Source organism: Taudactylus pleione, unplaced genomic scaffold, assembly GCF_031769625.1.
Source record: "Taudactylus pleione unplaced genomic scaffold, aTauple2 ptg000040l, whole genome shotgun sequence".
Taxonomy (NCBI): Eukaryota; Metazoa; Chordata; class Amphibia; order Anura; family Myobatrachidae; genus Taudactylus; species Taudactylus pleione.
This window is the reverse complement of record NW_028284442.1, coordinates 16670384-16697442: the sequence shown is the minus strand read 5'-3', so window position 1 is coordinate 16697442 and position 27059 is coordinate 16670384.

Genomic DNA, 27059 nt, shown 5'->3' with positions numbered 1-27059 from the left:
CTTTACAAAATAGCGAGCGCATGTTTCGTTCGCTCGCTCAGACATAGAGGTGTCAACAGACTGCAAAGAGCGGGCGCTCAATTTAAATATCCGGCCCCTTTTTCTGAACGAGCGAGCGCAAATAGCGTCCGGCTCTGAATCTGGCCCACAGTTACTTATACGTATTCAATCGGCCAATTGTTAGTACTGCGCATGGGTATGCATCGAAGTGTGCGTGCACGTGGGCGAACTAGCCACTGTGATTGGGGCTGCAATAGCTGTGACTACGCAGGCCCATCGCAGAGTGATTGACAGGAAGTACAGTTTGGAGGTGGCGACAAGGGGCTGATCGGAGAAACGCAGGCTGCCAGTGTGTTTCAACAACGTTGCAGGGGCGTGCATAAATTATCCACTGAAATACCATACGCAGCCTGAGGTCTCATAGCGTGCGCTTAAATAAGCAATTCTTGAGTGAGGTCTGACCTGTCTTAACTGTGCGTGAGGTTTTTGATGGTATTTGTTTGTACCGATATTTTTGCAGTCTTGCTAAACATTACAGATGTGCATGTAGTTGAAGTGGGCGTCCTTATGTAGTGCGGCGGCATTGCGATCGCTATGGATTAGCATACATTCGTAGTGAAACTGCATGCGTTCGCTATATTGCGTTCCGTAGTGAATCAGGCCCAAAGTTCTCTCACCCTGTGGGCAGTTTGAGAAAAGCTGATTAGGAGAGAGGATCTACTGTTTGGTCCATTACAGGTACTGTGATATCCGTTGAATTGAGGACTTGGTTAGTATTATTGTCGTCTTGTATATCTCATATAATTTCATCCAAATTTGTCTTAATTCCAAAATAAATTATTATTCCCCGAAGTATATTAGAACAGTAATAGGACAGAAAGAGAAAAGTACTTCTCTATTGGGCACACTAATCCCAAATATAGGGGCATATTCAATTAGCCGCGGGGTTTCACCCGTGGCTAATTGACAGGCAAAAGTCCCGCGACACAGGGTTTAGCTATTCAATTAAATAGCTATTTCCCCGCGTCACTAAACCAGGACTCCTGTGCGAGAACACACTGATTCCGCGAGAACTGCAGAATCAGTGTGTAATAACCTCTCGTGCGAGGCCGAATAGGGCGGCCTCACGGTGATTTTACCTTGCACCTACATGAGGTGCGAGGTAAAGTCAAACAGCGGGGACTCATGCGCGGGGTCTCAGGGACACCCGCGCGTGGTATCCCCACTAATTGAATCCCGTCCAGCGCGAAAATTAGCCGTGGGTTAACCCCACAGCTAATTGAATATGCCCCATAGAGTTTAAAAATCGAATTTTTTTTAATGAAAAATACACAGACCTAAACGGTATGTAGTCAGATTACCGGTGGCTGACAGTGGAAGCCCGACACGGGACTAAAGATAGGCGTCGAAATCCCGACAGCCGGCATCCCGAACGAAGGTAAGTGGGGACAGGTTAGGTGATAGCCACGGAGGGACAGGGTTAGGTTTAGGCACCCCTAGGGGGACTTAGGGTTAGGCACCCCCTGAGGAGGGTTAGGGTTACGCTATGGGTAGGGGGGTTAGGGTTAGGCGCCACCGAAGGGTGTTAGGGTTAGGCACCCCACCAGGAGGGTTAGGTTTAGGGTGCGGGAATGGGGGGGTTAGGGTTAGGCATCATTGGTGGTAGGTTAGAGTTAGGCACCACTAAGGGAGGGTTAAGGGGGGGAGAGGGGTAGGGATGGTATACTTATCATCCCTGTCGGGTTCTTCAGTTATCGGAATGCCGCTGTTGGTATTTCATACCGATTCCTAAATAACAAATATGGGGCCTGATTCAGAGCCGCTCGTAAGCGGCCGCTCGTTCATTCCGAGCAATGTTTGCACAACTGCGCATGCGTACGGATCGTAATACGCATGCGCGAACCAGTCAGTGCGGCCGAAAATCGTTTGTTTGCTAAATAGCGAATGCCTGCTATTTTGAGTGACAGGAGGAGGCGTATGTGGGTGGTAACAGGGGAAGGTGCTTGAAAACGGGGAGTGGAGATCCGAACGCAGGCGTACTTAAAGGTCAAAACGGGCGTTTTATGGGTGTGCATAATTAATACAGCAGCGTCATTGACCACGTCACTGGGTTATTTTATAGTCAGAACTGCTCGCAAGATTGCGGTAGGAAAAACCAACCACAAGAATAGCGAGCAGTTCATACGCTGGTCGATGTACTCGATTAATCTAATAAATAGCGGACATGACGTAGGATGCGAGCGGCCAGGGGGCGTAGTTTTCCAAAAAACTACCGCATGTTTGGTTCGCTCGTTCAGACCTAGAGACGTGAACAGACAGCAAAGAGCAAACGGTTCATTTGAATAGCCACCCCATTTTTCTGAACAAGCGAGCGCAAATAGCGTCCGGCTCTGAATCAGGACCATAGTGCAAAAATTTGGTATTTTTGCTTAGATATTAGTTATGTATTATAAGTCAAAAGTCAGATATCCCAGTTGCCATAATCAGTTAAGAACTATAATGAGTTTAAAAAGTATTGTTTGAGATCATCATCCAACATTAGTATAGGCCAATACTTTTACAAAATGGATTTTAGAATCTTCCATTCCTTACAATCATTTACAATGAAACAGATTTTGTTTTTGTTGATATTTTTCTCATTCTTGTGAAAAATGAAAGAATCCCAGTCTCGTTGGGATACTGAATAGCGGGCATGTTTGTTGGAACACTTGCTGTAGCCTCTTTTTTTAAATCTGTCTTGAAGTTTCTTAGGACACATATTTACTGTGTACCTGACTCAGAGATGGACGCTAATAAGATTGCAGCTGCAATTTGCGCTAAATGCAGCTGCAAAAATATGCTAATAGTTCCAAAGCTTTCCCGAGCATAAGGACGCCCACTGCTGCCTTTTCATATGTGTATGACGTCTCTTACCTGTGGAAATATCGGTAACATCGACGCACATCAAGCAGCCATCTTGCCCTTGTAGCAGCTCTGACCAGTCGCAGACTTGGCAACTCTCCAGACACGCAGAGGGCTCTCATGCTGCATAGGCGATCACAAGGACTAATTTATGCACGCCCATGTAACAGCAGTTAACAGTCAGACTTGCCTACGTTTTATTGACCACCACCCCGTTACCTCCCCCAAATGCTGACTACCTGTCACTCACTTTGCAAATGGATCCTCTGTGCATGCGGAATCGCAAGACAATCACAGCGCATATGCAGTGCAGCTTATATGCATGTGCAATGGCAAACAATCTGTTATGAATCCCAAAGCTCACTCAGTGTGAACCCCCTAGAACTCAGGTTAGTGAGGTCTTCCGCCATTAACAGCCACCCGTTGTTCCATTAGATCTATAAATGATCACCGGTACTTAGGTGGCCGCCTGGTCTTAATACTTGGGGTAGTAGTGGTTCACAAGAATGTAGGGATCTGATGGTGAGTGAAACAGCAGGAATAGGTACAGTCAGTGTTTCGGCTTGGGAGCCGATGATGCGGCTTATAAGCCAATGAAGTGACTTGGGAGTCGATGGTGTGGCTGAGAGACGGGAGCAGAAGTTTAGGTACAAGTGGTGCGGCTTTGACAGCCGATGATGCAGAATAGAAGCCGATTATGTGGCAAGAGCCGGAAGCAGGAATTGTGTACAAGTGGTGTGGTTTTGAGAGCCGATGATGCGGCTTTGGAACTGATGGTGCTGCAGAAGCCGGTAGCAGAAATAAGTGAGTTGATGGTGCGGCTTTGAGAGCCGATAGTGCAGCTAAGGTGCCAATGGTATGGCTTTGAACCAGTAGGAGGAGTTGGTGTATTTGATATATGGCTTTGTGAGCCAATGGTGCGGCTTTGGAGCCGGTAGTTGGTGTACATGCAATGCGACTTTGAGAGCCAATGGTGCAGTTTGGGAGCTGATACACAAGTTGGTGTACTTGAGATGCTGATTTGAGAGCCGATGGTGTGGCTTTGGAGCTGGTACACAAGTTGGTGTACTTGTGATGCGACTTTGAGAGCCAATGATGCGGCTAGGGATCTGCTACACAAGTGGGTATACTTGAGATGCAGCTTTGAGAGCCGATGGTGCAGCTAGGGAGCCGGTACATAAGTGGGTGTACTGGAGATGCGGCTTTGAGCGCCGATGGTGTGGCTTGAGAGCCGGTACAGAAGTTGGTGTACTTGTGATTCGGATTTGACAGCCGGTGACAGCACAAAAGCTGCTGGTGTGGCTGGGAAGCCGATGGAGTGGCTTGGGAGACAGTGGCAGCACGGAAGCTGCTGGAGCAGCTGGAAAGCTGATGTAGTGGCTGGTGAGCCGGTGGCAGCATGGAAGCTGCTGGTGCAGCTGGAAAGCCAATGTAGTGGATGGTGAGCCGGTGGCAGCACAGAAGCTGCTGGTGCGGCTGGAAAGCCGATGTAGTGCCTGGTGAGCCGGTGGCAGCATAGAAGCTGCTGGTGTGGCTGGGAAGCCGATGTAGTGTCTGGTGAGCCAGTGGCAGCATGGAAGCTGCTGGTGAGGCTAGGGAGCCAACGGAGAGGCTTGGGAGCTGGTGGCAAGGCAATTCAGAGAACCAGAATACGATACCACGAGGAGATTCGGAAAACTGACCAGGCAGCTGAGCCGGAGAAACTACAAGAATGCTGTAGTTGGCAAAGTGGCAAGAGACCAGCGTGCACAAATAGGCGAAGAGACCAATCACGGCGTGTTGTGGGGAACACATGACATCCTGCAGCATCTGGATTGCCTAGCAACTGATGGCGCTGGAACAACAGCATCAGTAGGAGGTAAAATGCTAGCAGGAGGCAGGTTGTGACTGCGACTTGTAACACAAATGTTAGATCTGCATAAAAATTCCATTCGCGTCCATCTCTGAATATGTCTGGTCTGGCATAATCATATGCACAACACTAGCTAGATTACTTAAAATGAACAATTTGTCCCCCTTTCTCTTTTCTTCTTTTTTTCTCTCAAAATGAACAATAGCGAATATTAAGCTTCAGTAAACAGTGGACAGCATGTTTACCTATCAGTGTAATTACTATGTACTATCAGAATCAGACGTGCTCAATATTGTATGTCTTAAACGCCAATAACCACAGCTCATGCAAATAAAACAGCCAGGTTCACTATTGGCTCATTACCATGCCACTCATTACTTGCATGCACCTGATTTGTCCCCTCATCCGTCTATGCTATTATACACTTTGTTTTATGTATGGTATGTTTAGGTGAGTCTATTTTTCATAATACAATTTAGAATTTTAGAATTATAAACGTTATATGTGGTATAAGTGAGCCCCATAGACTGGTACTCTTCTCTGCTGTCTTATTACAGTCTATTAAGAAGCATGGTCCTAGAATCTGATAAAGCCACCCCCCACCCCACCCCTCATCCCATGGAACTGGACTTGGTTGTGTCCATTTTTATTATCATGAGAAACAAATCTTAAAAATCAGTGGACGTGAGTCACGGGGGGCTCTGGCTGAAGTAAGAAGAGTTGATATTTGATAATTGGTGCAGCCACTGTCTGAAGTAAGAATTGATAGTTGATAGTTGGCGCAGCCACTGGCTGAAGTAAGAAGAGTTGAGACTTGATAATTGGTGCAGCCACTGGCTGAAGAATTGATAGTTGGCGTAGCCATTGGCTGAAGTAAGAGTTGATACTTGATAATTGGTGTAGCCACTGGCTGAAGTAAGAAGAGTTGATACTTGATAATTGGTACAGCCACTGGCTCAAGTATTGGTAGTTGGCGCAGACACTTACTGAAGTAAGAAGAGTTGATACTTGATAATTGGTACAGCCACTGGCTCAAGTATTGGTAGTTGGCGCAGACACTTACTGAAGTAAGAAGAGTTGATACTTGATAATTGGTGAAGCCACTGGCTGAAGTAAGAAGAGTTGATACTTGATAATTGGTGTAGCCACTCGCTGAAGTAAGAAGAGTTGATACTTGCTAATTGGTTCAGCCACTGGCTCAAGTATTGATAGTTGGCGCAGACACTTACTGAAGTAAGAAAAGAGTTGATACTTGATAATTGGTGCAGCCACTGACTGAAATAAGAAGAGTTGATACTTGATAATTGGTGCAGCCACTGGCTGAAGAATTGATAGTTGGCGCAGCCACTGGTTTAAATAAAAAAGCTGATACTTGATAATTGGTGCAGCCACTGGCTGAAGAATTGATAGTTGATAGTTGGCGCAGCCACTGGTTTAAATAAAAAAAGCTGATACTTGATAATTGGGGCAGCCACTGGCTGAAGAATTGATAGTTGATAGTTAATTGTTGATGCAGCCTCCGGGCTGAGTAGTAGTGGAATACAGGGCTATGATTAGGAACTAACCAGTCCTGCAACAGCCTTGAGGGCTGGAACTCTTGGCAAGTTGCAGCCATTACAGCCCTGAGGGCTGATGAGGAGCGATGACAGGTGGCCTTTGGGCCGTGAAGCAGGATGTGGCATTTGGGCTGTGTAGCAGCCTTGAGGGCTGAGAACCCTTGGCTGAATATCACTGTTGTGCAACTTGTGCCACCGGGTTGACATAACAAGCAGCAGTTGGTTCAGAATTTTCTTTAAAAAAAATGAAAGGGGCATGCAGGAGATGTTGTCTGTGGCCATTACAATTTCTGGACATTCATAACCATAACATTAAAAATGTCAGACAGCAATGCCCCAAACAGCACATAATGGAAAGGAAAAAGGTGCAAGATGGAATTGTCCTTGGGCCCTCCAACCCACCCTTATGTTGTATATATGAAACAGGACATTCACAGTTTAACAAACCAATCACTTCCGCGACAGGGACTGCCACTAGTGGCTGAAATGATTGGTTTATTAGGGCCCCCTACAAAACAAGCTGCCAATGCACAGTGTACCTGGTGGTAATGATCCCATACACAAACTGGCTTTACAATACATTAGATTAGATGTTGTCATCGTCATCGTCATATCAATCAGTGTGTGCATCCTCGTCTCCTTCACACAATATTAGTTTGTCACCGCTGGAATCCACCATTACAGACGCTTCTGTATTTTTTGGACTTAAGTGCTGGTAAAGGTCTTCCTGGAATTTGTAATTCATTTTAATAAACATCATCTTTTCCACATTTTGGGGAAGTAACCTCCTACGCCGATCACTGACAAGGTTCCCGGCTGCGCTGAAAACTCTTTCAGAGTACACACTGGAGGGTGGGCAACTTAAGTACAGCAAAGTCAGTTTGTGTAAGGGACTCCAAATTGCCTCTTTTTCCTGCCAGTAGTGAAATGGACTGAGTGACATGCCTATATGGATGATATCCCTAAAATAATCATCCACCATTCTCTGAATGGTAACCATATCAGACAAAGTCACAGTAGACATGTCACTCATTGTAGGCAGTTCTTTTAGACCCAACCAGATGTCATTAGATTTTGCTGACTGATCTGCATCACCACCAGTAGTGGGTCTCTTAGGAAAATTTTATTTTTTCCTGGCAGCTGCAGAAACTGAAGGAAGAGATGCTGCCGCATCACATGCCGCTTGAGCTGACAATTTTTTCACCAACAGCTCTTTGCATCTTTTCAGATTTACGTACATCGTAAAGAAAGACACAAGGTATGACTTAAACCTAGGATCAAGTATGGTCGCCAAAATATAGTGATCTGATTTCAAGAGATTGATGACCCTTGGATCCGGTCAAAGCGAATGAAAGGCTTGATCTACAAGTCCGACATACCTAGTGGAATCACTCAGTTTTAGCTCCTCCTTCAGTTTCTCCGGCTGCTTTTGCAAAAGTCTGATTAAGGGAATGACCTGACTCAAGCTGGCAGTGTTTGAACTAACTTAACATGTGGCAAGTTCAAAGGGGTTGAGAACCTTGCACAACATGGAAATTATTCTCCACTGCGCTTGACTAAGGTGCATTCCTGCTCTTTTTCCTATGTCAAAGGCCGTAGTGTAGCCTTGGATTGCCTTTTTCTGCTTCTCCATCCGCTGAAGCATATAGAGGGTAGAATTCCACCTAGTTACTACCTCTTGCTTCAGCTAATGGCAGGGCAAATTCAACAGTTCTTGCTAGTCCTGCAATCTTTGACATGCAGTTGCTGAATGTCAAAATGTCCATAAATCTTTTGGGCCACCGAAAGCATCTCCTGCAAGCCCCTGTCATTTTAAAAAAAATGTTGCACCACCAAACTAATTGCGTGAGCAAAACAAGGGGTTGTGTTTGAATTCGCCCACATGTAATGCTTGCACAATATTGCTGGCATTGTCAGAAATCAAACATCCCGAGGAGAGTCCAAATGGGGTAAGCCATTTTGCAAAGATTTCCCTGAGTTTTTCCAAGAGGTTCTTAGCAGGATGCCTCTTAGTGAAACCGGTGATACACAGAGTAGCCTGCCTCTGAATGAGCTGGCATTTGTTAGATGCTGCTGCTGTTTGCACTGTTGGAGACAATACACCTACCCAGTGAGCTGTCACAGTCATGTAATCTTTAGTTTGCCCTGTCCCACTTGTTCACATATCTGTGGTTAAGAGGACAGTGGGCACAATGGCATTTCGGAGGACATTAATAAGGTTTTTTTAATGTCCTTGTATAGATTGGGAATTGCTATTCTAGAGAAGTGGAATCTAGAAGAGACATGGTAGCAGGGACACAGGACCTCTATCAACTCTACTGTATTAATGGCGGATACTGGACGCACATCTAATACCAGCATAGCTGTTATGGCATCAGTAATCTGCTATGCAACTGGGTGTTTGCTGTCATACTTGCTCGCAAATGCAAAGGATTGTGCGACAGTCAATTGTTTGGTTGAACTACTGGTCCTCTTCTGGGATGAAGATCCACTGACAGCAACAGCAGCAGCAGAAGCTGGCGCAGTACTCAAGGATCCTTCTGAGGAACAAGGATAGGGGAGGAGTCAGTCCTTAGGAAATTGGATGCAGGACTAATTCTGATCACGAATGAGGATGTTGATAATGATGCAGGTGTTGGTGGTGGAGATTGCAGGTGCTTGGATCCAGATAGGAAAGAGCAGCTAGGTGACACTGGACTGATTGTTGTTAATTTTTTTGTCCCAATAGTTTCAGAATTTGAAATACCCTTTCCAATTTGATGAATGCGCTGCAAGTGACGTACAGGGAGGAGGTTCCTAGATGGTTAAGGTACTGACCTCTACTCACTGTTACATGGCAAAGGTTACAAATGGCTTGGCAAAGGTTGTCTGGATTTGGGTTGAAATAATTACACACAATGGAAGTGGATTTTTTGGTCATTTGCCCAGGCATGGCAACAATGGGATTTTTCCCACCATGGACAACTGTTACCTGATTTACAGTTTTTACACAAACATCCTCCACAGCAAAATCCTCATCATCATCAACATCCTCATCATCCTTGTTGTTATCGCCAACTACATAAATATCCTCCTCATTTTCCTGGTGCAATTCCACAGAAGCATCCTCGATTTCTACATCAGCATGTTGACTTGTGCTGCTCATCCCCACATTTGCAGAGGGCACACAAATGGTGGAAGGAGAATCCTCTTCAAGTACAATATTAGAAAGGTCAAGCTCATAAATGGCAACCGCGGACACACTTGGACTCTCCTCAGGGATTTGTGATTTTTTCGTAGCACACAGTTGGTTCCGGTGTCTTACTATGTCTTAACAATGTACATTTTTTTTGCACCTCTCCTATAAGCAGAAGGGCTGAAATCATCACTAGAGCCACCAGTCATAAATAAAGGCCAAGGCCTTATCCTTTCCTTGCCACTTTGTGTAGTGAATGGCATATTGACAATTTTTTGTTTCTTTCAAGCTAACTTAGCTTTAGATTTTTTTTTCTTTAACAGGGTAAAAGTAGATTTTTGTACATGGCCTGACTTAACCCCTTATGCATCAGCCTTCATAGATGACGTTGACAGTCTTGCATTGTCATCATGACTGCTGCCGGCAGCTACAACACTAGTATGTGGATCCTGCTCTGCTGTCATGTGACTGTCCTCCATACTCACTGCGGTCTTACAGCAGTGTCACCAAGCAATTAAAGTGCAGCTAAGTTGCGGCTAGCACACACAACCACACACAGAAAGAAATATTTTTTTTTTCACACTGGGGGTGAAGAGCACCCCTAAATGAGGGAGCAGCCCCTTGATAAATGAGGCACAGGCAGCACAGCATCCCTGCACACCTAAGTTGCTAATAGGTGTGGGTAACACGCACACACAAAAAAATTGTTTTTATTTTCTTCACACAGGGGGGAAGCACCCCTGAAGGAGGCAGCAGCCCCTTGATAAATGAGACACAGGCAGCATAGCACCCCTGCGCGCCTACAATGCTGATAAGTGTGGCTAACACGCACACACAAAAATGTTTTTTTTTTTTTCACACTGGGAGTGAAGAGCACCCCTGAAATAAGCAGCAGCCCCTTGATAAATGACACAGGCAGCACAGCACCCCTGCGCACCTACATTGCTGATAAGTGTGGCTCACGTGCAAACACACACAGATAAAAAATTCAGACAGGAGGTGAAGAGTACCCCTGATGGACAGAGCACCCCCTGGACAACACAACACAACAGCACAGCCAGCCAGCCCCTATGGACAACTGCAAACCAGCCCCTATGGACAGGACAACAGCCAGCCCCTATATGGACAACAGCCAGCCCCTATATGGACAACAGCCAGCCCCTATATGGACAACAGCCAGCCCCTATGGACAACAGCCAGCCAGCCCCTTTGGAGTGGACAGGACAACAGCAAGCCAGACCCTATATATGGACAACAGCCAGCCCCACCCCCTATGGACATAAGCAGCCAGCCCCTGAGTGACAATGACAACAATAGCCAGCCCCTATGCACAGTGTCGGCAACAGCACATTCACAGCCCCCTCTCTCTTCACTCTCCACAGCCGGAATGAAAAATGGCGGCGATCGCGGGACCTTTTATACAATCCGAAGCCCGCGAGAATCTGACAGCAGGATGATGACATTTTGCCCCGTCTTGAGAGATCCGAGTCAGGCGGGAAAACCCGAGCTGGCTTGGATCTGACTTGGATCCCCTAAGTTCGGTTGGGTTAGGATCACTGGAATCCGAACCTTCTCATCTCTAATATCAACTGTACCAAATTAATACATATGTGTCATGAAATGCTGTGCCTGATGTGATATTTGTGCCTAACAAGTTTGTCCATGTCAGCTTTCTACATCTTGAGCATGCCTCACAGTTACCTTACTGACCGGGGCCATACCCCTTCACTGCCAGAGTGGGCTCACTATTAATCTCTACTGTGTATGACCTGTGTATAATCCGGCTTGTATCTGACTCCTCTCTGCTGTATGCCTGTGACTTATCCATGAACTTCTAATGTTTCATCCAAGGCTTGTGTAGAAGACTCCTCTCATGGTTAAGCTTGTGGTTTATCTATGTACTGACGTTGACTTTGTTCGTAACTCTGCTTTTCATACTCCTTTCATACTGGCTTTTATGAGAACTCAAGTGTACCTTACTGTGCCAAAGTATAGTAAGGCTGTGTTGTTGCATAATACTTGCAAGATGGCCACCTAAGAGATGCAAATTCACCTGCAGTATTTGCAGGGATAGGACTAGTGGGAACTCGACACCTGGTGGACATTGTTAGCTGATGATGATGATGGCCAAGGACCATGGTTTATGTATTGAGCAGTGAAAAGCGTGGAGGAGTGGAGAAGTTGCCCATAGCAACCAATCAGCTTTGAAGTAGCATTTATCAAGTACAATCTATAAAATAATAAGTAGGAGCTGATTGGTTGCTAGGGCAAATTGTCCACTGGTCCAGTTCCCCATGCTTTTCACTACTTGATACATCTACACCAAAATGTCTTCACCAAGGTGATATCTACCTTCAGTCTATTACATAAATAATCAATATGTGAGCTTCTAATATATACCCAATTTTATACATGTAGTATAACTGCTGCAGCTGTGACATAATAGCAGGATTACAGTGTACTGAACACTCGTTTTTAAAAATATAAGCATGATTTCTACTTTGGATAGGGGAAGGCTGCTGATATGTTTATTTGTGTGGACCCCACTTTACGGCCATATCCTATAATATTTATGAATTGTGTTTTTCACAGATATATTGCATCCACCACGCTGCATGGCAGATGTAATATATCATACAGAAACATCATTCACATCTTATAGTGTGTACACACAATGAAACGACCACGTTATGTTAACCATTGCAAACGTCATCAAAACTGGGCGGGCATATTTTAATAGTTATTCTGTCCAGACATATCATATGACCGATTGGTGTATATGCATACCATAATCGTTACATCAGTCGGACAGCCTGCTGACCAGTCTATGCGTCATTCCAGTGTGTACCCCACATAACAAAATATAATTAGCTACATTCTGTAACATATATAATGTAACCATCTGTTTGCCTGGTGTGTGGTGGTGTATTTCTCCTTTACAACTACTGTACTGTACGTACCTCTGTAGGAATCTTGGGTCAGTCACTCACGAGTTGCTCAGTTTCACCTCAGGCTTCTGTGGGCAAACAGCAAATACGGGTTCCTGCATACATGCAGGTATAACGAATTTAGTGGAATTTAGTGAATGTAAACATAAGCAAGAAACATAAGCAAGAAGGAGAGAAAAATGCCCTGTCTTTTTTGTTGGTTAGCTAATACTTGTGGTAGCTGGCCAATATAGTGTAGCAGCATGTGTTGACTCAAAATGACCAAAATACAGATAATGATTCTATTCAGATCAATAGGTTAATTATCAGGTATGCCAGCAAATGACCATTATCTGCATGAATGAGAGATCATCAATTGCACTAACATGCTGCATTCAAGTTGGAAGTGATCTGGCCGCTCAATCCGTGACTTGTATGGCCAGAGCTCTTTCAAATTTCAAGTATTTGCAAGTATTTTATATCTCACTTACCCTTAATTGGGAAATTGGCCCTGGTAAGTGGTGGACATCTTTTGCCTAAGTCAAGTTGGCGCTGGTTGTTTTACCGTTCTTTCCTCTGATACCATACTCATTATTGTAAATAACTAAAGCTGACCTATTATTTTTGAACCGCATTAACTTGGTATGTGTCTTTATTTTTGAGAAAATATGGTTTTAAAGAACATATGGTTACATCCATCATCTGGCGCTAGAGAGTTTAATCCACTGAGTTTTACATCTCAGAAGCTTTAAAGATCTATCACCACCCCTGATAGATTCAGTGATATGATCAATGATGATATATTTTAAAGTGGATAAATTGTGTCCAGCTTGCGCAAAATGCCGCACCACCGGCTGGTCACTCTTTCCTGCCGCAAAAATGTGACACCATAATACCAAGAAGTATGCTTACAGATTATAACAAAACACATCTTTGTAAAGCAGGGACACACCTCACAAATATACAGTATCTGCACAGATGATGGTTGTTCATACGAACTGAACAACCATCATCTGTCATCTGGCTGCGGGTCCAGAATAATGACTCTGCAGGCAAGGTTAGTTACCAACGTTTCAATACATTGCGTATTTTCGTCAGGGTGCAAGATTTCTGTTTTGGTCTGCCTGATCTACCTCTGGCTGTACTGGTGGGCACCTGCATTTTTTGTGAAATCATATTTGGAGGAGTGCTGCCCGTGCCAACTCTGTCTATATATATATATATATATATATATATATACCTACAGAAACCGACAGAAGGTGCAGCACTCCTTGCTCTTAATAACAGTCCAAGACAACGGCTTGATATAGCAACGTTTCAGTGCCTTTATTACCGCACTGTCATCAGGCTTAAATGATATGACACACAAACACAGTTTAAATACAATCTACTTAGCACCACGTGCATCAGCGCCCAAGCAGCTGGGCAGCGCGTACATGTCAGACACGCATAATGATGACGTCATCGTGCACGATGAGTCATACGTGATTACCATCACCATGGTTACAGATAAACACATACAAATAAAATAGACCTTATTCACCGCTACGTCCTATGCGATATAGTTTCTGGATAGTGACATACATATAGCAATCAACAAAGACATTAGCCATAGATGCATATTGTAAATAATCCAATATCAAACCGCCAACGCAGTGGCACACAATCAACAATATATATGAATATAACCACTTCAGCGCTGGTCAAGCTCATGTCCATATGATTAATATATCACACTAAATCCCTAATATTCGGAATAAGAAATTGCAACTGAGACCAGTATTATATCAATAACAATATAGTCCTATATGGTAATGAATTTAGCATCAATATTGCACAGTACACATTAACATATTAACAACATATACCACAACGAACCCATAGATCCACTAGTCTAAAATGCAGATGATATAATCATATAAATAATATATGCATATGTGAGTCATACAATACTATCTAATACATTATATAATAAGAGAATAAAGATAACCCAATAGCAATATATCTCTATACAAAGTGGTTGAATCCAGTATGTTCATCGAGACCCTTGGGAACAAGGGTCCCCAAGCGATATATCCACTTACTTTCAACTTGCAATAACTTTAACCCACGATTACCTCCTCTAATAGAGAGGGGCACATGGTCAATCATTCTATATCTAAGTGATGTTAAAGAATGTTGGGCATTATAGAAGTGTCTGGCAACGGGTTGATCGCTATACCCTGTATTCAGAGCACTTCTAATAGCAGATCTATGGACTGCCATGCGTTCCTTAAAAGTGCGTTCAGTTTTCCCTATGTACGATAGCCCACACGGGCAGATGATCTGATACACTACAAATTTGGATGAGCATGTTAATCTATGGTGGATGTGATACATCCTCCCAGAATGAGGGTGGCAAAAGGTGTCTCCTGTAATCAGGAACCCACAAGTTGTACAAGAGCATCTATAACATCCATTTCTACCTTTCAAAAAATTGCTAGGATGTATAACTTTAGCACTAGTGATCATAGGTTTGACTAATCTATCTCTAAGGTTACGTCCCCGCTTAAAACTAGCTATCAATTTAGTATCTTGTAAACCCAATTCACCATCCGATTGTAATAATGGCCATAGCTTTTTTGCGGTTTGGTGAATAACTTTACTCACTGGGTTATATTGCATAACCCATGGGAATATCGGTGCTACAGAATGATCATTTACTTTAGTGAGTACTTGCTCTCTATCAAGGCTCAACACCTTCGTTTTAGCCTCAATCAGGGATTCCCAACTATAACCTCTCTCAAAGAACTTATTGATCATTGAGTTCATTTGGGATTCTGCCATTAACGGGTCTGATGTTATTCTTTTTATGCAAAGTAATTGAGAATAGGGAAGTCCTCTCTTAAGAGGTTCAGGATGAAAACTTAGATTATGCAAAAGATTATTGCGATCAGTGGGCTTCGAGTAAAGAGATGTAACAATGCTACCATTTTGAATTTCAATTTGGACATCCAAGAAGTTCACCTTTGTATCGCTAATAGTATACGTTAACTTAACTGGATGACTCTCTGCAATTATGGTCATCAATAAGTTTTTCCAATGCCACCTTGCTACCTCTCCAAAAAATCAAAATGTCGTCTATAAAACGTGTATAATAGACAATATTGTTAGATATATCCTTATCCATAAAGAATATCTCACGCTCCACCTCGAACATGAAAATGTTGGTGTACGATGGGGCCACACTGGACCCCATCGCACAGCCAACACACTGGAGATAAAACTTCCCATCAAATAGGAAAAAAAAGAAAAAAAATTTTGTGAGAATTTCAGAAAGTAAAGAAATAACAAGATCAATACTAGGTCCATTATACAGAGGATGATCAAACAAGAAATGTTGGACACTACTCAATCCCATACTATAGGGGATCACTGTATACAAATTGGCTATGTCTATACTGCATAGCCAAATATTGTCCTCCAATATAGGTAACTCCTTAAGTTGTAATAATAATGTAGTGGTGTCCAATAAATATCTCGGATGTGCACGAATGCAAGGTTGGAATAAACTGTCCAAGTAAACCGCCACAGGTTGGTACAATGAGTTATTGGCAGCGATGATCGGTCGCCCTGGAGGATGTTGCAGAGATTTATGCACTTTTGGTGTAATATACATAATGGGAACCATGGGATAGGTAGGTATCAAAACGTCCTTAAGATTGCTGGATATTATTTGTTCATCCACTGCATGTTGTAATATCGTCGTGAGTGCTTTTTTAAATATATTAGTGGGGTCACCCTCCAACAGTCGGTATGTGATGTCATCGCTGGGTTGTCTTTGTATCTCTTTTAAATAATCAGTGTTATTTAAAATTACCAATGCACCCCCTTTGTCGGCTGGTCGGAATATATATACACACACATTAAACAATTAATCTGTCTCTAGACTCTCATGTCGATCAGCAGGATTGTCCTATGTGTGGTTACCTTAAATATCCACATTTTAAAGGTAAAGGTTTGCACAGGCACTAAAAAGGAGATGTATGAAGTCTCGGAGAGAGATAAAGTGGAGTGATTGCCCAAAGCAACCAATCAGCTTTTGTCATTTCAAAGACTGTGCTAGATAAATAATACCTCTTTTCCACCAAAAACCCGGGTCCGACCTTGGTTTTCAGACATGGTTCCAACCCAGGTCAGACACCGTTTACACAGCACCATCGATCTGGGTTATTCTCAGGTCAGCCCCGTTCACACCGAACCTGGGTCTGCCCTGCAAAACTTGTGAGGTCATAAAAAGTGATTGGTGACTTCTCCACAACCACCAGTCAGCTAATTTTAAGCAAGACCCAGGTCGGATAACCCGGGTTGCGCCGTTTACACAGCACCATTATCCAGGTTCATCCTGGGTCCGACCTTGTAGCTACCTGGGTTGGATTGCCGGGTCACTTGACCGGAGTTAATTTTCAGGGACCCTTTTACATTGAGCTGCGACCCAGGTAGACCCAGCAATAACACGGGTTATTGCAGCAGTGTAAAAGGGGTATAACAGTTAGAAGCTGATTGGTTGCTTCGAGCAACTACTCCACTTTCTCTCTCTCCAAGGCTTGCTACATCTTCCCCTAAATCTGCTTGCCAAGTACTTCATTTGTAGACCTGAATTGCCACTATTGTTTATGTGACCAAAAAGTATAATCCCAATAATGTGCTTCCAGATTTTAAATGTGATTGCTGGAATAATGGACTGGATGATGAATGTGTCTGAATGTTTGTGCAGTCATTGTCTGCACTCACAGTCAGACCACACTTAGGGGTTTATTCATCATCACTTAATTTCAACAAAAGCAGGTGAAAATTGTAATTTTCACCTGCTTTTGTAGAAATTAAGTGTCAAGGCCATTCATCATAAGGGTAAAGTAGGAGATATCACAGATATTGCCTGCTTACCTTTCACTTCTGATGTGGCCAGCTATCCCCATACACTAGTATGGGGACAGAAATTCATCAAGCACCGAACATATATTTTCGGAGCTGACTGCTGGAGCATTCGCCATCTTCAGAAGGCGTTTGGTCCTGCTCGCAGCACCCAATATATCGTGTGTGCATCGTCCAGTGTGTATCAGCGATATGTCTGTGAATTATGTAGTTCACAGACATATCGCGTCGGCTGTGCTACACAGCCGATGGCAGATATATCTGCTCATCGTGCTGTGTGTGCGGGCGGTCAGTTGACCGCCCGTACACTTGCTGCAGAGACCGCTGAGAGGGGATGTGACGCGACCCCCGGCCAGCGGGACCCGCGGCCAGATGACAGATGATGGTTGTTCAGATCGTATGAATAACCATCATCTGTGCAGATACTGTATATTTGTGAGGTGTGTACCCAGCTTTACAAAGATGTGTTTTGTTCTAATCTGTAAACATACTTCTTGGTATTATGGTGTCACATATTTGTGATGACACACTTTAAGTTCTCTGTTTTAAGGTTTTTGGAAGCTCAGTACAAAATGTCTGAAACATAATAGTATATAAGTGGTGACCTATTTTAATGTCCTGCTCTCTATCTGTCAGCTTGTTCTTTATGCATGGCTGAACATATGGCACTGGCTGGAGCTACAGCAGCTGCTTTTAATTCTCGCTGCACATGTTGAAAAACATCTTAGGGGATAAGAGGCATGGTTTACTTTTAAAGGATTTTTTTCTGATAACATGTTTGATTTCAGTCTATTGTAACTCCGATTAGAGACGATAAGCTGTATTTACAATATTCAGATGACCTCTTTCAACAATTTTTGTTCATTTCCTTAGTCAAATGAAATAAAAAAAGTTTGGACATATTACGCAGATGGAAACAATAAAGGGTTTAAAATATCAAATAAGGATTAACTAACAATGAGTTAAAACTTAAAAGCAAGAATGGATTGCTATAATTACTTCTGCCTTGACTACACTGGAAACAATGGCCTGATACTGGTTGCATGCATCATTTTGAAAAACACTGTATTTTCCAATTACTGGCACCAATTGGCTAGGCTGCTTGATTGTCTCACTCTCATCTGACAGTTGGGAGATGGTGCAGCATATAACCGGCTATACCAAACTGTAGCTGTACTATAGAGGAGCTTTTTGCTACAAAACCCAGGAGGTCACAAATGTTAATTAATGAGTTTTCATCGAAAATGTAATGTGGGCCTGATTCAGACCCAGTCGCAAGCGCTGAGCGCTCGCAACCGGACCGATGGTGGCACACAGCGCATGCGCACGACGGAGCCGGCTCTGTCGTGTGCATGCGAGAGACCCGGCTAGCGATGGGCACTCCGTTGCTTCGGGTCTCGCATCAAAGGGGGCGAGCTGTCGATGTTGAGTGACAGCTCGCCCCGTTTGGTGGGCGGGCCGGGGGGGTGGCTGCCCAAACGGAGGCGTTCCCATGAGAATGCCTGTCATTTGGGAGCGGTCCCACTGACATCAAGAGTGATGTCATTGGAGAGATTAAGGCTCTGTTAGAGCCAAAATCTCTCTGGGGCTTGCGGCCACAAGACCCTACCACAAGGGTCTCGTCGCAAGCCCAATGGTCGCGATGGTCTTGACCATCGCGACCATCATCATGGCCGCTCGCTGTAGCTGTGGGTGGTCACCCACAGCTATGCGAGCGGCCAGGAGGGCGTTCTAAAAAATCGAGCGAGCGGGTCTGAATCAGGCCCTGTCTTCCTTCCAAAGCACTGGTGTCTTTCTTTTATACCAGAAGTATATACTTGGATCTGTTTCATCTTTCTAATATTCATAGTAAAGCCACTGTAATTAGACTATACATTAGTATATTTTAAAGGCTATGTACTATACAAAGTAAGTCGATCAAGCTCTTCACACCACTGCAGCAGACTGCCATGTTAGGAGGAAGGAGATTCTTCTATATCTAACAGACGGGTTTGGTATGATATGCCGGTGTATGAGATGCCGGCAGTTCAAATACCGATGCTGGAATCCCGATCGTGCAGAATCCCGAAAGGGTCCAGTAAGTACCCTAACCCTCCTTTGGTGGTGCCTAACCCTGACCTCCCCCCGATGGTGCCTAACCCTAACCCCCCTACCTGCACCTTAAACCTAACCCTCCCCAGGGGGTGCCTAACCTTAACCTCTCCCCGGTGATGCCTAACCCTAACCCTGCCTTACCGCAGCCTAACCCTTACTAAACCTAACCTCCCATCCCCGGGCCAAGTGTAAAACCTACCCGCATACTTATGTGCGGGATGCTGGCGGTCGGGGTGCCGGACGTCAGTATCCTTATGTGTTCAGCATGGTGGCGTCGGCATTATACCGGGCGTTGGGATTTCGGTGCCAGTATATCGACAAAACCGGGATCTCATCTGCCAGCATCTTAAACTTATCCATACCTCCCAACTTTTAGGTTCCCTGGGGCTTTGGGGAAAAGGGACAGAGCCTTGCAGCTCCCCCCGATTACGTCACTATGGGGGCGTGCTCAGCACTCTCCGAGATGCTGGGCAGCCCCCAGACTCTCCGTACACTGGTGAAAAGATGCTGTGCGCATGCACAAGGCACCTGTTCTCCTTCTGCTTACCCGCTGCTCTCCCCAACTTCCCCCCCACTTCAGGACACTGCGGTCCTGGGGTGGGACAGCGGGACAGTCCCAGAAAAACAGGACTGTCCCGCTGAATGCGGGACAGTTGGGAGGTATGCGTATCCCAGGCAGAGATTATGTGACAGATTTGCAGACTTGCTGTACAGAAATGCTCTGTGTAGAGTAATTGATTCATAGGCAGGGGCAGTGGTGTCATACTTTTCAGCCCTGACAGCTGGCCAAACTAACCCACTGTGATGTTTTTCTCATGCAGAAGCATGTTTTTTCCTACCACTCTACTGCTGTTCCAGTCCACTCCAAAAGCAACAGTCCTCTCCAAGTGTTTGACTGCCCACCCTCCACTTCCTGTCTCATTCTATGACCTCTAACCTCAGATAATACTTACCTATTCTCTTGTAAGTTATTGGAGGCTCCTGAATTTTGGGTTAGCCCCCTGTACCCACGGAAAAAAAAAGTGTCTGCACCTCTTTTAGGCAGCCCACTTCGTAGTTCACGGTTTCGTATGGAGGGGGCGGGATGAAATTAAGCAACAACGCGGGGCCTAATTACATAGGACAAAGTGGCCAGCTGCATCTCTTCTTTAGGCTTCTCCTGGAGAGGAGATATTATAAGTTGGCAAGTATGCCTCAGATGTTTGGTAGTCAGGGCCGGATTAAGGTCTGTGGGGGCCCCTGGGCAACAAACTTGTGGGGGCCCCTGTAGTAGTTCCCCCCCTATGCAGTGCCCCCTGTAGTAATGCCCCTTATGCAGTGCCCCCAGTAGTGGTCCCCCTATGCAGTGCCCCTTATATAGTGCCCCCAGACCCACTAGTGGTCCCCCCTATGCAGTGCCCCTTATTGAATGCCCCAGTAGTGGTCCCACTATACAGTGCCCCTTATATAGTGCCCCCAGACCCAGTAGTGGTCCCCCCTATGCAGTGCCCCTTATTGAATGCCCCAGTAGTGGTCCCACTATACAGTGCCCCTTATATAGTGCCCCCAGACCCAGTAGTGGTCCCCCCTATGCAGTGCCCCTTATATAGTGACCCCAGTAGTCCCCCCTATACACTGCCCCCAGTAGTTGTCCTATGCATTGCCCCCAGTACTCCCATGAAGCGGCCTCCCCTATGCAGTGCCCCTTACACACACACACACAAACAAAAAAAACAACTTACCTGAATCCCCGCTCCTGACGCGACCACTGCTGTCCGCTCCGGCTCTTCTCCTGCACTATGAGAGAGACGTCAGCATCATGACGTCACTCCCATCATCACCCGGGGGGGAGCCGGAAGACGGAGCTCATGAGTGAGCTCCAGCCGGCTCCCTCCGTTGAAGCAGCAGCCAATTACAGACTGTCTGACTCTCAACGGCTGCTGTAACATACACACAGCTGCCGCCGGCGGCTGTGTGTATGTCACTGTGTAGTGTGGCCGGGCTTACTGCGTGGTCTACACTACACTAGCGGAGGAGACACTAGCGGCGAGTGAAGCCACCGGCTGCACCGCTGCTAGTGGGGGCCCCTCTGTGTGTGGGGGCCCAGGGACGACCGCCCCTGTCGTCCCCCCCTTAATCCGGCCCTGTTGGTAGTTCTTCCTCACTTTTACTTTATGTAAATTTGTAAAGAGATGGCGTAAGAAGAACTAATTATTGCCCCTTCATTATATTACACTAAGGGTATAGTTACTAAAGTGCGGGTTTATAGAAGTGGAGAGGTTGCCAATAGCATCCAATCAGATTCAACTTAACATTTATCTAGCACCTTCTAGCTAGAATCTGATTGGTTGCTATGGGCAACATCTCCACTTCTAAAAACCTGCACTTCAGTAAATATACCCTAATAGTGTATAATGATAATTTACCTCACACAACAATCCTACACTTAAATAAACTCCAGAAGTGATATTTCACTGTTGAAATGGAAGTGTATATTTAGACAATAATATTATAATGATAAGTTTTTAGCGATCAGAAAATGAGACACAAGTAAAAGTGCCACCTTCTGCTTCAAACAGAGGAATCGGACAGAGTGAATCTAATGAAAGTGTTTGCAGGGAGCAAATGCATGTACTGTACATTTTTATCCTTCTCACAGCTAAACAGCTCTGCTGGTATGGCACTCTGCCCATGGGGATTTATTCTTTGGGCCCTGACTGCTTTTACAAGGCACTGAGTTGTGGTGGTTCAACTATTCGGATGCAGTGTACACTCACACAATGCTGCAATTTGTGCCATTCCACTGTAAATACAACCTACTTTTAAAATGAAATTTTTTTTGTGGGGATGAATGCAATACCTTCCTTAATAAAGGATTTGAGATGTTCATCTGATGTTCTATGGCTTCCAGACCTTAATGATGGTTAATAATCATATATAAAAATGTAACATCTGCTGTTACCAAATAGTACCCTTTCTTCCATTGTACATCCTTAATGTGATTTAAAAAAATCAGTGTGTCTCTTTTTACCAGGGGTTGAAGAAAATGGTCGATATAAGCAGATAAACTTGATGTAATGGATTGAACACCTGCCACGGGTTTTCCAGGAGGTAGTTTAAGGTCTTTATGGGCCTTACATAAGGTTTACAGGACTGTGATAAAGGCATCTTTGATATTTAAAAACCAAACATTTTTCTCCTGATATTTTTTTAGGAGAACCTCAAACTACTTTTTTTTTATTTTTTTTAGTTGGATTTGAGCCCAGTGATTTATATGTGTGGCTGTCATTTAGGATTTGCAAAATATCTTCCTTATGTGTAGCCACAGCTATAATGACAACTCTACCCCCTTATCGGTGGGTTTTAAAATTATTTCTTTGTATTTGTTAAGCTTTTGGAGTGCGAGCCCTTCTTCTTTAGTTAAATTCCATTTTGTTTACAACCCTGTTCTATATATTCTAGATCCTTCCACACAATTTTGTTAAAGGCCTCTAGAAAAAAGCCCCTTGCAAAGATGGGATTGAATTGGGATATTTGTTTATTTATCCATTTTGTTTTACTTCTTCGGGACTATGATATTCCAATCCTAATCCTCAATTATTTTTTTTTCTTGTTCTTTATGGAAGAACCTTTTCAATGTTAAGTTTTGGTCACATTTTTGCACACTCACAAAAACTTTAGCAAATTTTAGGCCTTTTTTAAGGCCCTTTTCTTCTGCTTCACTTAGATTGTGGGGACTCAGGTTCTAAATTTCAACCTTCCTTTCTTCCTCTACATTGATTTCTAATCAGTCCTATAACCTTTTCTATATTTCCACCTATTTGCCGATGCACTGTGCAGTATCTATATCCTTTTATGTCCATGTATTTTTGTCCAAAACAAATTCTAGGTGTACTTATATCATTTGTTTGTCCCTTATCAGACCAAACATTCTTTTGGAATAATCTCCTTCCACTCATCCGCCACAATGAAGTCTGAGTTTTCCTTTTCCACTAGAGGTGTCACTAGGCTTTCTATACAATACATGATATATATATATATATTTTTTGTGGGTTATTTTTAATCTATTTTCCATACAGTATATCCGCTTTCCTAAATTCTTCCTTATCCCTATAGTATTTACAATGCTTCCTTTTCATAATTTCTGCTTCTTGTTTTCTGTCCAAATCTCCATACATCGGCAGTAAAGCAAAGAAATATCACAGGATGATCTAATCAGTTAAGACTCCGGATGGTAACACAGGTATAAGGTCCTGCTTATCTGTGTATTAATCCTGACCCACAGAGGAGATAGACAGCAGGAAGCATAGAGGAATGGATGCCGTTACTTACTTTGTCTGTATCATCTAGATGTGCGGCCTCTATGTGATATGCTAAATATAACATTATCTGAGGTACAGGCTCATGCAATCAGAGCATACTGCATATTTTATGATTCCGCTTAAAGTGTATTGTTTGTATTTAAGTGTGGTTTGCTCCACAAAAGATTTTAGATGGTTTAAATAAAACATATTTTACGAAGAGGAAGTCTTTTCTTGCCAATGAAATACTTGAGGAATTAAGAAGAACTACTTGCCAACTACGCTTCTGAACGTCCTCAAGCTGCATGATTTGAAGATATCCTATGAACATACATTCAGATAAAATCTTGACGGTGTTCCCGACCAACTACTGTATAAAGGATTTGCTATGAAGTAGAATACTCACCGGAGTCCGCTGAGCAGTACTAACACATTATTAAGGGATCTCATAAGAGTATTTGTTATGAAGTGTCACCTGTGTGCTGCTATTCCAAAGTGAACTATTTTATATTCTGACTTTTTCATCATCGCCATTTCTTTCCTTTCTTTGATTTATGCACTTACACACACCGTTTGCAAATGACGTGTAATGACATTCTCACACTTCTGCCCAGCAGGAGAGAGAAGTATGGAAGTGAATTGCCTGGGATGCCTTTTCGATCTACTGCTACATGCTGGAAGAGGATATGTAACAGAAGCAGGAAAGACAGCATCTGGGCTACTGGCACCTAGCTGTGATAGGGAATCTTCGTATAAGTACAACCTACAGCCAATAGGAATGGACTCGCCAACACCATTCCCTCATAGTGACAGGAACCTCAGTGGCAAATGCAGGATTTCCAGAGGGGGGTTTCCAAAGGCTTAATTTTAGAGCGAGTGTGGCCTGTCAATGAAGAGGGCATAATTAGTACTTAACCAGCTTTAATAAGCATCATACAAAGTGTATTGTGTGTATTAATTCCAGCATATACAGGACCAGTGATCACAGTAAGCCATTAGATGCGTCAGTAGGCCATCCTGCCTGAGCTGAACATATTTATTTTAGATGTGGGCACCATTCCAGACTATTGGAGCAAGTCTGGGAGCCTGGAGGAGCAGCAGAATAACCTAGCACTGCCCTGGACATACTGTATATGTACATATTGGGCTCTATAGCAGTGCATCTCTAACAGTGCATATTTTCCAAATCTTCTAGTTGGTGCACAGGTTATTTATTACTGGCTGATACATGTTAAAAGATCCACAGGTGGTGCTAATTATTTCATTTGTGATACTGAGAGGAACATGCAGCTCTAGTAACAATCTATTATATTACTATTTCTATTGTGGTCATGGTGTGGGCTGGGGAGGGGGGTTTCCAGGCAGACGGAAACCCCCACTGCGTTTGCCTATGAACCTTACCACTCCTGTGAAGAAAGGTGCTAGCATCAGGTTTAAGTCCAACAGTGAATGCACTACAGTACAGCGTAAGCTGACATCATCTCCCCTGGGTGGCTCCTTATCAATCTCATCATGTCAATATACGTATCCTCTGGGTGGCACCTTATCAATCTCATTATGTCAATATACTGTATATATAAATATATATATATCTATATATATATACTTTGTCAGTTTATTCCCAGGCTCTTACCTGTGTGTTAGCTGAAGCCAAATGTGACAGAGCAATGCTCATATTTTTGACAGTCAGTGAAGGGACTGGCCAGATGGGAAGACCTTGACGTGGTTGGCCAGCTGGTCAAATTATTGAAATATTTTGGAACTAACATTCCCTGTATTTAAAGGAATTACAGTTTGAAAAGTAAGTGAGTGCAGTTTGTATGATTTATATTTATATATATATATATATATATATAGATATATATATAGCTGTAGATATAGAAGTCGCAAACAGGACAGCACTCAGTAGTCTTGTCGAAGCTGGATTATTGGCTAAGACAAGATCAGTTTAAAATTGAATTGCAGCAACACCATCTTGTGACTGGCCGCAAGACGCCATCTTGGAAATGAGATCGCAAGACGCCATTTTGTGAATGGCCGCCTAAGCGCCATTTTAGATAAACTCACACTTTAGTACATGTGGCGATATTACTATTAGCATCATGTGATTGCATCTGTGACCATCGCCATAAGTTACGGCGATTCACCAAAAGCCCATTTCATGACTTTACGTAGTTTGGGTGCTCTGGATAAAGTGTATATTATTATAATTCCCCTAAAGGATATATTTTCAAAATTGGATTGCATTAGCTAAACAGAGCAAATGGCCACGTGACAACTAGCCTGTGTAGATAAGCTTCCTGGACATAAAACGTCTGCTCTCACTCCAGGTGGCCCTGCTCGAATCACCTTACATTAGCAGGCTTCCTGCAATAAAATACCTTCAAAGCCAAGAGTGTTATCTGAGGTTTGGGTCTTGTAGCTGTGCTAATTTGCATTTACACAAGAACCTGGGAGAACAAAAGACTTTACTTTTGTGCCTGGGAAGGGTGGGGGCTGCTGAGAGAGGGGGGCGTGTGGAACTATAAGGCTCAGCATTCCACACTGCTAGGTGTTCACTTAGTTTAAGTGAGATTTAAGTGCACCATTTCTCATACACACATTAATACGCACAATTGCGCTGGTAACTAATCGCATATTAGAGAATGCATAAGATCCTGTATGAAAACGCTGTTTATTAGCTTCATGCGCACGCATCTGCCCCAAGTTAACTAGCGTCTTTACATCACACCCCGCATACTTACACATTACATATTCACATAAAAGGTTTAATAAGCTTTAAGGTATAAGATTCAAGTATGCACATTTACTATAATTGCTATGAAATAAAGGTTATTTTGTAACTAAGGTTTTATACGTGATAAGTAAACCATGTTTGGAATTGTACTGATGCGTACTCTCTCAACAGTATTCTGGTACCATCGGTGTGGAGATCGCATCATGCATTCTCAACTTATGGACCGCAGAGACTTCAAGCAACAAAATGTACATGATATGAACAACTGTTAGGATGTTGCATGAGGCGGGAAACCAGAGACCCCCAGTTGTTGGAGGCTGGGTTGTGTCTATTTGAATCAGCCTGTTAAATGCTCTGTAACAGATGCATCCCCCTTGGGAACCAATGGCATCAGCAACAAACTTCTCTATTGTGTTGTCTATTCCTGGGGGGTATAAATATGTGTGCTCCAACACTGGGTCTTAGTCTTCTTGCTGAATGCTGATTGACGAGGGTTTCTTGCTGATGCCTACATCTGGTCCGGAAGTGCTGTGTATGTATACTGTACTTGGGTCTGTATAATCTCTTTGCGCTTAGATTATATGAGGATCATGCTGTACTTTTACTTGAATAATACTTTGTGC